Below are 12,047 nucleotides of genomic sequence, written 5' to 3'. Positions count from 1 at the left end.
TGAGACGTTTTGTGGTCTATCCCCAATATAACTCTTGTCTATGCTGAAACATTGGCTAACATGTGAAGCTCTCAAAGTATGCTTTATGAGTCTGGTTAGATTGATTGGAATGGGAGAGGATTACACCGACCAGGAGTCTTAGGCCTGTACTGTTGGGATGGAGAAATACCAGATGGACTGGGAATGGTTTTCACAGAAGAAATAACCATTGAGGGATTAAAATGTCAAATAATCAAATGAAATAAAATGTTATTCGTCACATGCTTCGTAAAAAAACAGGTGTAGACTAATAGTGAAATGCTTACGGGCCCTTCCCAACAACAATGCAGAGAGAAAGAAAGTAGAGAATTAATAGAAAAGTAAAACACGTAATAATAAATACATAATGAGTAATGACAACTTGGCTATATACACAGGGTACCAGTACTCAGTCGATGTGCAGGGGTATGAGGTAATTGAGATATATACTGTATGTACATATAACTAGGAATAAAGTAACAGATAATAAACAGTAACAGCAGCATATGTGATGAGTGAAGAAGGTTAATGCAAAGGTCAAGGCAGATAGTCCAGGTAGCTATTTGGCTAACTATTAAACTAAATGTTAAGCTGTCTTATAGCTTGGGGGTAGAAGCTGTGCAGTTACCAAACCAAGCGGTGATGCAGCCAGTCAAGATGCTCTCAATGGTGCAGCTGTATAACCTTTTCAGCCTCCTGAGGGGGAAGAAGTTGTGCCTTCTTCAAGACTGTGTTAGTATGTGTGGACCATGATGCATCCTTATCTTCAGATGACGAAAAGGACTTAGCTGTGAACGATGACGGACTTGTAGAGCGCAGGGGAGTTTTGGAATGAGAGGTCTAGGGCTTAAAGGCAAAAAACGCAGGCCCTTTAGTGCCAAGCATGCAGGCTTAAACTTAAAAACAGCTTCAACTTGTAATTCAAAGCTTTTCATTTCTTGGAACATCTCTCTCTTGGCGCTGTGGTACAGTACAAAACCTGGCAGATATCAATGTCACGTTCTGACCTTAGTTCCTTTATTATGTCTTTGTGTTACTTTGGTCAGGGCGTGAGTTGGGGTGGGTATGTTCTTTTTTCTTTGTTGTATTTCTGTGTTTGGCCTGGTATGGTTCTCAATCAGAGGCAGCTGTCGATCGTTGTCTCTGATTGAGAATCATACTTAGGTAGCCTGTTTTCCCCATTTTGGTTGTGGGTGGTTATTTTCTTTTTAGTGTTTTTCATCACCTTACAGGACTGTGTTTGTCGTTTTTGTTGTTTTGTTCAGTGTTCAGTTGTTTTATTAAAATAATGAACACTTACCACGCTGCACCTGGGTCCTCCTCTCTTTCTCCAGACGACAAGCGTTACAATCAACGTATGAAACATTCATATTTAGACTATTTATTTATCCATAGGTCACGACCAACCTACTCCAGTTTCTACAAATTATATCTAAAGTTTGGAGGCACTGTACTGGAGCCAGCCTTCACATTAATAAAGCTTCAGTGCGAGATTGCTCCTCAGCTGATTATGTCACTCCACTACCCACCACGAAACAGGAAAAAACTCTGCTGCTCACACACACAAACACTCCCCTTTTCTTCCGTAAGCAAGAGAACCAGAACAGGACAGTGTTGCCCAGGCAACAGGGAGCAGAACACAGGTGATCTCTACCTCCCTGTGTGTGTGTGTGTGAGTGAGTAATGTTATTCCACGCCCAGACAGGACAGTCTCCGGCCCGATTTACGAGACTTGGCAACCCAGCCGGGTTTTCCACTGGTCAACATTTTTCTGATAGTTCTGTTATGATGGTCCAATGTTATGTTGCCCCTGACTTTCTCCCTTAGTGTCCTCCACTCTTCTTCCTCAGTCATTACATTGACATTACATTAGAATGATTTAGCAGACGCTCTCATCCAGAGAGACTCTTGTAGTAATAATATAATTATATTACACATACTGTGCCAGTGACTCGTTATTCTTAAACTAAGATAAGGGATTATGAGTCAGTTACTTTTTTTGCATTCCATTTTACTTACTGTAGGATTGATGACGTGTCATTGAAATACATTGTAGTTCAGTGAGCCAAACGTGTCTTATCGTAGTGGCAGTCGTCATTGATACACCCATGAGTGATTAATTGGCCTAGAGACTTGCTAGATTCGCATCCCTCTGGAGACACAGCCAATTAAATGGTTCGTTCTCAGACAACTATTCCACTGATTTACAGTGTGTCAAATCTACATGCATGTTCAATACAGCAATCTATGAGGTTGACTGTCTGTCTTAGAAACCCATCGATATCAAATAAAACATTTTTGTCACGTGCCAAATACAACAGATGTAGACCTTTCAGTGAAATGCTTACTTACGAGCCCCTAATCAACAATGCAGTTTAAAGAATATATGGATAAGAATAAGAAATAAAAGTAACAAGTCATTAAAGAGCAGCAGTAAAATAACAATTGCGAGACTATATACAGGGGGGTACCGGTACATAGTCCATGTGCGGGGGCACTGGTTAGTTGAGGTAATATGTAGGTAGAGTTATTAAAGTTACTGTGCATAGATGATAACAACAGAGAGTAGCACTGGTGTCAAAGGGGGCGGCAATGCAAATAGTCTGGGTAGCCATTTGATTAGGTGTTCAGGAGTCTTATTGCTTGGGGGTAGAAGCTGTTTAGAACCCTCTTGGACCTAGACTTGGCGCTCCGGTACCGCTTGCCGTGCGGTAGCAGAGAGAACAGTTGATGAGTAGGGTGGCTGGAGTCTTTGACAATTTTTAGGGCCTTCCTCTGACACCTCCTGGTATAGAGGTCCTGAATGGCAACAGTGATGCACTGGGCCATTCGCACTACCCTCTTTAGTGCCTTGAGGTCAGAGGCCGAGCAATTGCCATACCAAGCAGTGATGCAACCATGCTCTCGATGGTGCAGCTGTAGAACCTTTTGAGGATCTGAGGACCCATGCCAAATCTTTTCAGTCTCCTGAGGGGGAATAGGTTTTTCCCATGCCCTCTTCATAACAACTGTCTTGGTGTGTTTGGACCATGATAGTTCATTGTTGATGTGGACACCAAGGAACTTGAAACTCTCGACCCGCTCCTCTACAGCCCCGTCGATGTTAATGGGGGCCGGTTCAGCCCTCCTTTTCCTATAGTCCACGATCAGCTCCTTTGTCTTGCTCACATTGAAGGAGAGGTTGTTGTCCTGGCACCACACTGACAGGTCTCTGACCTCTTCCTCATAGGCTGTCTCATCGTTGTCGGTGATCAGGCCTACCAGTTGTGTCGTCAGCAAACTTAATGATGGTGTTGGAGTCGTGCCTGGCCACGCAGTCGTGGGTGAACAGGGAGTACAGGAGGGGACAAATCAAGCACCCTTGAGGTTCCCCCGTGTTGAGGATCAGTGAGGCAGATGTGTTGTTGCCTACCCTTACCACCTGGGGGCTCCCCGTCAGGAAGTCCAGGATCCAGTTGCAGGGGGAGGTGTTAAGTCAAATCAAATTTTATTTGTCACATACACATGGTTAGCAGATGTTAATGCGAGTGTAGCGAAATGCTTGTGCTTCTAGTTCCGACAATGCAGTAATAACCAACGAGTAATCTAGCTAACAATTCCAAAACTACTACCTTATACACATAAGTGTAAAGGGATAAAGAATATGTACATAAAGATATATGAATGAGTGATGGTACAGAACGGCATAGGCAAGATGCAGTAGATGGTATAGAGTACAGTATATACATATGAGATGAGTATGTAAACAAAGTGGCATAGTTTAAAGTGGCTAGTGATACATGTATTACATAAAGATGCAGTAGATGATATAAAGTACAGTACATACGTATTCATATGAGATAAATTATGTAGGGTATGTAAACATTATATTAAGTAGCATTGTTTAAAGTGGCTAGTGATATATTTTACATCAATTCCCATTATTAAAGTGGCTGGAGTTGAGTCAGTGTGTTGGCAGCAGCCACTCAATGTTAGTGGTGGCTGTTTAACAGTCTGATGGCCTTGAGATAGAAGCTGTTTGTCAGTCTCTCGGTCCCAGCTTTGATGCACCTGTACTGACCTCGCCTTCTGGACGATAGCCTGGTCCTTAGTTATATAATTTATTTATTTAACCTTTATTTAACTAGGCAGGTCAGTTAAGAACAAATTGTTATTTACAATGACGGCCTACCAATAGGCCTCCTGTAGGGACGGGATTAAATATTGAAAATAAATATAATATAATGTACAGCAGGTCAGCTCTCCAGCCAGGACTAATTGGGGCTGGTGAGTAATCAAGGGCTGATTGCTCACCAGCTGTACGAGTCCCATAAAGCTGAAGAAAGGGGAGCACACAGGAGAGAGACTGGGGGAAGAAAGGACTCCTGGGGACGGTTCCAGCCGTAACAGGAGAGAGTTCAGTTTTTCCTCTCCACAGGATACAGCAAGACGCAAAGCCCAGAAGACGGTATCCCGGAGAGGGTCTCTTGGGGGAGACCTATTCTTTTCTTTTGAACTATTAGGTTAATAAACACCTTTGAAACTGAGCAAATCCTACTTTGTCCGTGTCTGATCTGTGTAAACGTTTTCACCCAACCTCCTGCCACAATAAAAATAGGACAACACACACATCACGACAAGAGAGACAACACTACATAAAGAGAGACCTAAGACAACAAATTAGCAAGGCAGCGACACATGACAACACAGCATTGTAGGAACACAACATGACAACATGGTAGCAGCACAAAACATGCTACAAACATTATTGGGCACAGACAACAGCACAAAGGGCAAGAAGGTAGAGACAACAATGCATCACACAAAGCAGCCACAACTGTCAGTAAGAGTGTCCATGATTGAGGCTTTGAATGAAGAGACTGAGATAAAACTGTCCAGTTTGAGATTGTTGCAGCTCGTTCCAGTCGCTAGCTGCAGCGAACTGAAAAGAGGAGTGACCCAGGGATGTTTGTGCTTTGGGGACCTTTAACAGAATGTGACCGGCATTTATTTAACTAGGCAGGTCAGTTAAGAACAAATTGTTATTTACAATGACGGGTGTTGTATGTGGAGGATGAGGGCTGCAGTAGATATCTCAGATAGGGGGGAGTGAGGCCTGAGAGGGTTTTTACAAATAAGCATCAACCAGTGGGTCTTGCGACGGGTATACAAAGATGACCAGTTTACAGAGTATAGAGTGCAGTGATGTGACCTATAAAGGAGCATTGGTGGCAAATCTGATGGCCGATTGGTAAAGAACATCTAGCCGCTCAAGAGCACCCTTACCTGCCGATCTATAAATTACGTCTCCGTAATCTAGCATGGGTAGGATGGTCATCTGAATCACGGTTAGTTTGGCAGCTGGGGTGAAAAAGGACCAATTACGATAGTGGAAACCAAGTCTAGATGTAACTTTAGTCTGCAGCTTTGATATGTGCTGAGAGAAGGACAGTGTACTGTCTAGCCATACTCCCAAGGACTTGTATGAGGTGACTTACCTCAAGCTCTAAACCCTCAGCGGTAGTAATCACACCTGTGGGGAGAGGGGCATTCTTCTTACCACACTACATGACATTTGTTTTGGAGTTGTTCAGAACAAAGTTAAGGGCAGAGAAAGCTTGCTGGACACTAAGAAAGCTTTTTTGTAGAGCATTTAACACAAAATCCGAAGAGGGGCCAGCTGAGTATAAGACTATCATCTGCATATAAATGGATGAGCTATGTTGTTGATGTAAATTGAGAAGAGCATGGGGCTTAGGATCGAGCTTTCGGGTACTCCCTTGGTGACAGGCAGTGGCTGAGACAGCATATCTTCTGACTTCATACACTGCACTCTTTGAGAGAGGTAGTTAGCAAATCAGGCCAAAGACCCATCAGAGACACCAATACTCCTTAACCAGCCCACAAGAATGGAACGGTCTACCGTATCAAAAGCTTTGGCAAAGTCAATAAAAATAGCAGCACAACATTGCTTAGAATCAAGGGCAATGGTGACATCATCGAGGACCTTTAAGGTTGCACTGACACATCAATAAACTGAGCGGAAACCAGATTGCATACCCGAAAGAATACTATACACATCAAGAAAGCCAGTCAGTTAATTATTGACAAGTGTTACCAACACTTTTGAGTAACAGGGAAAAATAGAAATAGGCCTATAACAGTTAGGATCAGCTTGATCTCCCCTTTAAATAAAGGATGAACAGTGGCTGCCTTCCAAGCAATGGAAACCTCCCAGAAAGGAGAGACAGGGTAAAAAGGTTGGAGATAGGCTTGGCGATGATAAGGGCAGCAACCTTAAAGAAGAAAGGGTATAAACCATCTGACCCAGATGTTTTTTTGGGGTCAAGTTTAAGGAGCTCCTTTGGGCACCTTGGACTCTGTAGCAGGGCAGGAGAAAAAGAGGGAGAAGCATTGGGTATATTTGCATAAGAAGGAGTGGGAGATGAGGAAATGTTGCACAGGCAAGGAGGCATGGCTTAACAAAAAAATAAAGGGAACACTTAAACAACACAATGTAACTCCAAGTCAATCACACTTCTGTGAAATCAAACTGTCCACTTAGGAAGCAACACTGATTGACAATACATTTCACATGCTGTTGTGCAAATGGAATAGACAACAGGTGGAAATTATAGGTAATTAGCAAGACACCCCCAATAAAGGAGTGGTTCTGCAGGTGGTGACCACAGACCACTTCTCAGTTCCTATGCTTCCTGGCTGATGTTTTGGTCACTTTTGAATGCTGCCGGTGCTTTCACTCTAGTGGTAGCATGAGACGGAGTCTACAACCCACACAAGTGGCTCAGGTAGTGCAGCTCATCCAGGATGGCACATCAATGCGAGCTGTGTCTGTCAGCGTAGTGTCCAGAGCATGGAGGCGCTACCAGGAGACAGGCCAGTACACCAGCAGACGTGGAGGAGGCCGTAGAAGGGCAACAACCCAGCAGCAGGATCGCTACCTCCGCCTTTGTGCAAGGAGGAGCAGGAGGAGCACTGCCAGAGCCCTGCAAAATGACCTCCAGCAGGCCACAAATGTGCATGTGTCTGCTCAAACGGTCAGAAACAGGCCCGACGTCCACAGGTGGGGGTTGTGCTTACAGCCAAACACCGTGCAGGACGTTTGGCACTTGCCAGAGAACACCAAGATTGGCAAATTTGCCACTGGCGCCCTGTGCTCTTCACAGATGAAAGCAGGTTCACACTGAGCACATGTGACAGACGTGACAGAGTCTGGAGACGCCGTGGAGAACGTTCTGCTGCCTGCAACATTCTCCAGCATGACCGGTTTTGCGGTGGGTCAGTCATGGTGTGGGGTGGCATTTCTTTGGGGGGCCGCACAGCCCTCCATGTGCTCGCCAGAGGTAGCCTGACTGCCATTAGGTACCGAGATGAGATCCTCAGACCCCTTGTGAGACCATATGCTGGTGCGGTTGGCCCTGGGTTCCTCCTAATGCAAGACAATGCTAGACCTCATGTGGCTGGTGTGTGTCAGCAGTTCCTATAAGAGGAAGGCATTGATGCTATGGACTGGCCCGCCCGTTCCCCAGACCTGAATCCAATTGAGCACATCTGGGACATCATGTCTCGCTCCATCCACCAACGCCACGTTGCACCACAGACTGTCCAGGAGTTGGTGGATGCTTTAGTCCAGGTCTGGGAGGAGATCCCTCAGGAAACCATCCGCCACCTCATCAGGAGCATGCCCAGGCGTTGTAGGGAGGTCATATAGGCACGTGGAGGCCAAATCAAATCAAATGTATTTATATAGCCCTTCGTACATCAGCTGATATCTCAAAGTGCTGTACAGAAACCCAGCCTAAAACCCCTAACAGCAAGCAATGCAGGTGTAGAAGCACGGTGGCTAGGAAAAACTCCCTAGAAAGGCCAAAACCTAGGAAGAAACCTAGAGAGGAACCAGGCTATGTGGGGTGGCCAGTCCTCTTCTGGCTGTGCCGGGTGGAGATTATAACAGAACATGGTCAAGATGTTCAAATGTTCATAAATGACCAGCATGGTCGAATAATAATAAGGCAGAACAGTTGAAACTGGAGCAGCAGCACAGTCAGGTGGACTGGGGACAGCAAGGAGTCATCATGTCAGGTATTCCTGGGGCATGGTCCTAGGGCTCAGGTCCTCCGAGAGAGAGAAAGAAAGAGAGAATTAGAGAGAGCATATGTGGGATGGCCAGTCCTCTTCTGGCTGTGCCGGGTGGAGATTATAACAGAACATGGCCAAGATGTTCAAATGTTCATAAATGACCAGCATGGTCACACACACTACTGAGCCTCATTTTGACTTGTTTTAAGGACATTACATCAAAGTTGGATCAGCTTGTAGTGTGGTTTTCCACTTTAATTTTGAGTGTGACTCCAAATCCAGACCAACTTCATGGGTTGATAAAATTGATTTCCATTGATAATTTTTGTGTGATTTTGTTGTCAGCACATTCAACTATGTAAAGAAAAAAGTATTTAATAAGAATATTTAATTCATTCAGATCTAGGATGTGTTATTTTAGTGTTCCCTTTATTTTTTTGAGCAGTGTATATATAAATAATACACATATATACAGTTGAAGTCGGAAGTCTACATCCACTTAGGTTGGAGTCATTAAAACTCGTTTTTCAACCACTCCACAAATTTCTTGTTAACTAACAATAGTTTTTACAAGTTGGTTAAGATATCTACTTTGTGCTTGACAAACAATTTTCCAACGATTGTTTACAGACAGATTATTTCACTTATGATTCACTGTGTGACAATTCCAGTTGGTCAGAAGTTTACATACACTAAGTTGACTGTGCCGTTAAACAGCTTGGAAAAATGCAGGAAATGATGTCACGGCTTTAGAAGCTTCTGATAGACTAATTGACATCATTTGAGTCAATTGGAGGTGTACCTGTGGATGTATTTCTAAGCCTACCTTCAAACTCAGTGCCTCTTTGCTTGACATCATGGGAAAATCAAAATAAATTAGCCCAAAAATGATAGACGTCCTCAAGACTGGTTCATACTTGGTAGCAATTTCCAAACGCCTGAAGGTACCACACATCTGTACAAACAATAGTACGCAAGTATAAACACCATGGGACCACGCAGCGTCATACCGCTCAGGAACGAGACGCGTTCTGTGTCCTAGAGATGAACGTACTTTGCTGCAAAAAGTGCAAACAATCCCATAACAACAGCAAAGGACCTTGTGAAGATGCTGGAGGAAACATGTACAAAAGTATATATATCAACAGTAAAACAAGTCCTATATCGACATAACCTGAAAGGCCGCTTAGCAAGGAAGAAGCCACTGCTCCAAAACCACCATAAAAAAGCAAGACTACGGTTTGCAACTGTACATGGGGACAAAGATCGTACTTTTTGGAGAAATGTCCTCTGGTCTGATGAAACAAAAATAGAACTGTTTGGCCATAATGACCATCGTTATGTTTGGAGAAAAAAGGGGGGTGCTTGCTAGCTAAATTTATCAACCCATGGAGGTCTGGATTTGGAGTCACACTCAAAATTAAAGTGGAAAACCACACTACAAGCTGATCCAACTTTGATGTAATGTCCTTAAAACAAGACATCAGTCAGGAAGTTAAAGCTTGGTCGCAAATGGGTCTTCCAAATGGACAATGACCCCAAGCATACTCCCAAAGTTGTGGCAAAATGGCTTAAGGACAACAAAGTCAATGTATTGGAGTGGCCATCACAAAGCCCTGACCTCAATCCTATAGAAAATGTGTGGGCAGAACTGAAAAAGTGTGTGCGAGCAAGGAGGCCTACAAACCTGACTCAGTTACACCAGCTCTGTCAGGAGGAATGGGCCAAAATTCACCCAACTTGTTGTGGGAAGCTTGTGGAAGGCTACCTGGACCATTTGACCCGAGTTAAACAATTTAAAGGCAATGCTACCAAATACTAATTGAGTGTATGTATTCTTCTGACCCACTGGGAATTTGACGAAAGAAATAAAAGCTGAAATAAACATTTCTCTCTACTATTATTCTGACATTTCACATTCTTAAAATAAAGTGGTGTTCGTAACAGACCTAAAACAGGGAATTTTTACTAGGATTAAATGTCAAGAATTGTGAAAAACTGAGATTAAATGTATTTGGCTAAGGTGTATGTAAACTTCTGACTTCAACTGTGTATATCTCGATGGAATAGTTGTAAGCACTTCATAAGCTCTATATAACTCCATTATAAGCCCATCTATAGCAAAATGAGCCCTAACAATATGAGAGTAGTGCTCAAGAGTGGCGCCGGAGAAGGCAGATGTTTTACGTGCCCCCAACCTGTGATTTTTGTATGTTTATTTACATTGTTTGTAACTTGTTGTTTTACTTATTTTGCAGATAATATTGCCGCTACCATCTCTTATGACCGAAAATAACTTCATCAGGACTGTGATTACTCACCAAGGACTGACAGAATCCTTTCATTCCTTTAATGAGTCGGACGAGGCCGACGTGAATAATATACTGCTTTCTCGGGAATAGGCCTAGATCCCCGTGATTTGCGTGAAGAGGAGGAGGAGAAAAAAGGGCCGGAGGGCGGGCTGCCATCTGAGAATTCGTAGGCGATCAAATAAACCCCCACTTCCTTCCATTCTGCTAGCAAACGTGCAATCTTTGGTCAATAAAATAGACAACCTACGCGGAAGATTAAACTACCAACAGGACATTCAAAAAGGTAATATCTTATGCTTCACGGAGACGTGGCTGAACGGCGACACCATCAACATACAGCTGGCTGGTTATACGTTGTACTGGCAGGATAGAACATCGGCATCTGGTAAGACAAGGGGCGTCGGACCATGTATTTTTGTAAATAACAGCTGGTACATGATATCTAAGGAAGTCTCGCGCTATTGATCGCATGAGGTAGAGCATCTCATGATAAACTGTAGACCACACTACCTGCCTAGAGAGTTTTCATATGTATTTTTCTTATCTGTTTACATACCACCTCAGTCAGAAGCAGGCACTGAGACAGCATTGAATGAGATGTATTCCGACATAAGCAAACAAGAAAACGCTCACCCAGAGGCAGCGCTTCTAGTAGCCGGGGACTTTAATGCAGGGAAACTTAAATCAGTTTCACCAAATTTCTATCAGCATGTTAAATGTGCTACCAGAGGAATAAAAACTCTGGACCTCCTTTACTCCACACACAGAGACGTGTACAAAGCTCTCCCTCGCCCTCCATTTGGCAAAACTGACAATAATTCTATCCTCCTGATTCCTGCTCACAAGCAAAAATTAAAGCAGGAAGCACCAGTGACTAGATCAATAAAAATGAAGCAGATGCTAAGCTACAGGACTGTTTTGCTAGCACAGACTGAATATGTTCCGGGATTCCTCAGATGGCATTGAGGAGGATACCACATTAGTCATTGGTTTAATCAATACGTGCATCGATGACGTTGTCCCCACATACCCCAACCAGAAGCCATGGATTACAGGCAACATCCACACTGAGCTAAAGGCTAGAGCTGCCGCTTTCAAGGAGCGGGACTCTAACCTGGAAGCTTATAAGAAATCCCTCTATGCCCTCCGACGAACCATCAAACAGGCAAAGCTTCAATACAGGACTAAGATCAAATCGTACTACACCGGCGCCGATGCTCGTCAGATGTGGCAGGGCTTGTAAACTATTACAGACTGCAAAGGGAAGCACAGCCGAGAGCTGCCCAGTGACACGAGCCTACCAGACGAGCAAAACTACTTCTATGCTCGCTTCGAGGCAAATAACACTGAAACATGCATGAGAGCACCAGCTGTTCTGGAAGACTGTGTGATCACGCTCTCCGCAGCCGATGTGAGTAAGAACTTTAAACAGGTCAACAGTCACAAGGTCGCAGGGCCAGACGGATTAGCAGGACGTGTACTGCGAGCATGTGCTGACCAACTGGCAAGTGTCTTCACTGACATTTTCAACCTCTCCCTGTCCGAGTCTGTAATACCAACATGTTTTAAGCAGATCACCATAGTGCCTGTGCCCAAGAACACTAAGGTAACCTGCCTAAATGACTACCGACATGTAGC

The 12,047-nt window shown here is 43.9% G+C and overlaps 1 pseudogene; it reads left to right on the top strand.

The window, feature by feature from the left end:
- LOC139373789 (probable acyl-CoA dehydrogenase 6) overlaps positions 1 to 12,047 on the top strand; it is a 37,366-nt pseudogene that overhangs the window by 15,474 nt on the left and 9,845 nt on the right.

Source organism: Oncorhynchus clarkii, chromosome 18, assembly GCF_045791955.1.
Source record: "Oncorhynchus clarkii lewisi isolate Uvic-CL-2024 chromosome 18, UVic_Ocla_1.0, whole genome shotgun sequence".
NCBI classification, from domain to species: domain Eukaryota; kingdom Metazoa; phylum Chordata; class Actinopteri; order Salmoniformes; family Salmonidae; genus Oncorhynchus; species Oncorhynchus clarkii.
Note: the sequence above shows the minus strand (reverse complement) of the source record. Positions and strands in the feature narration are given on the sequence as shown.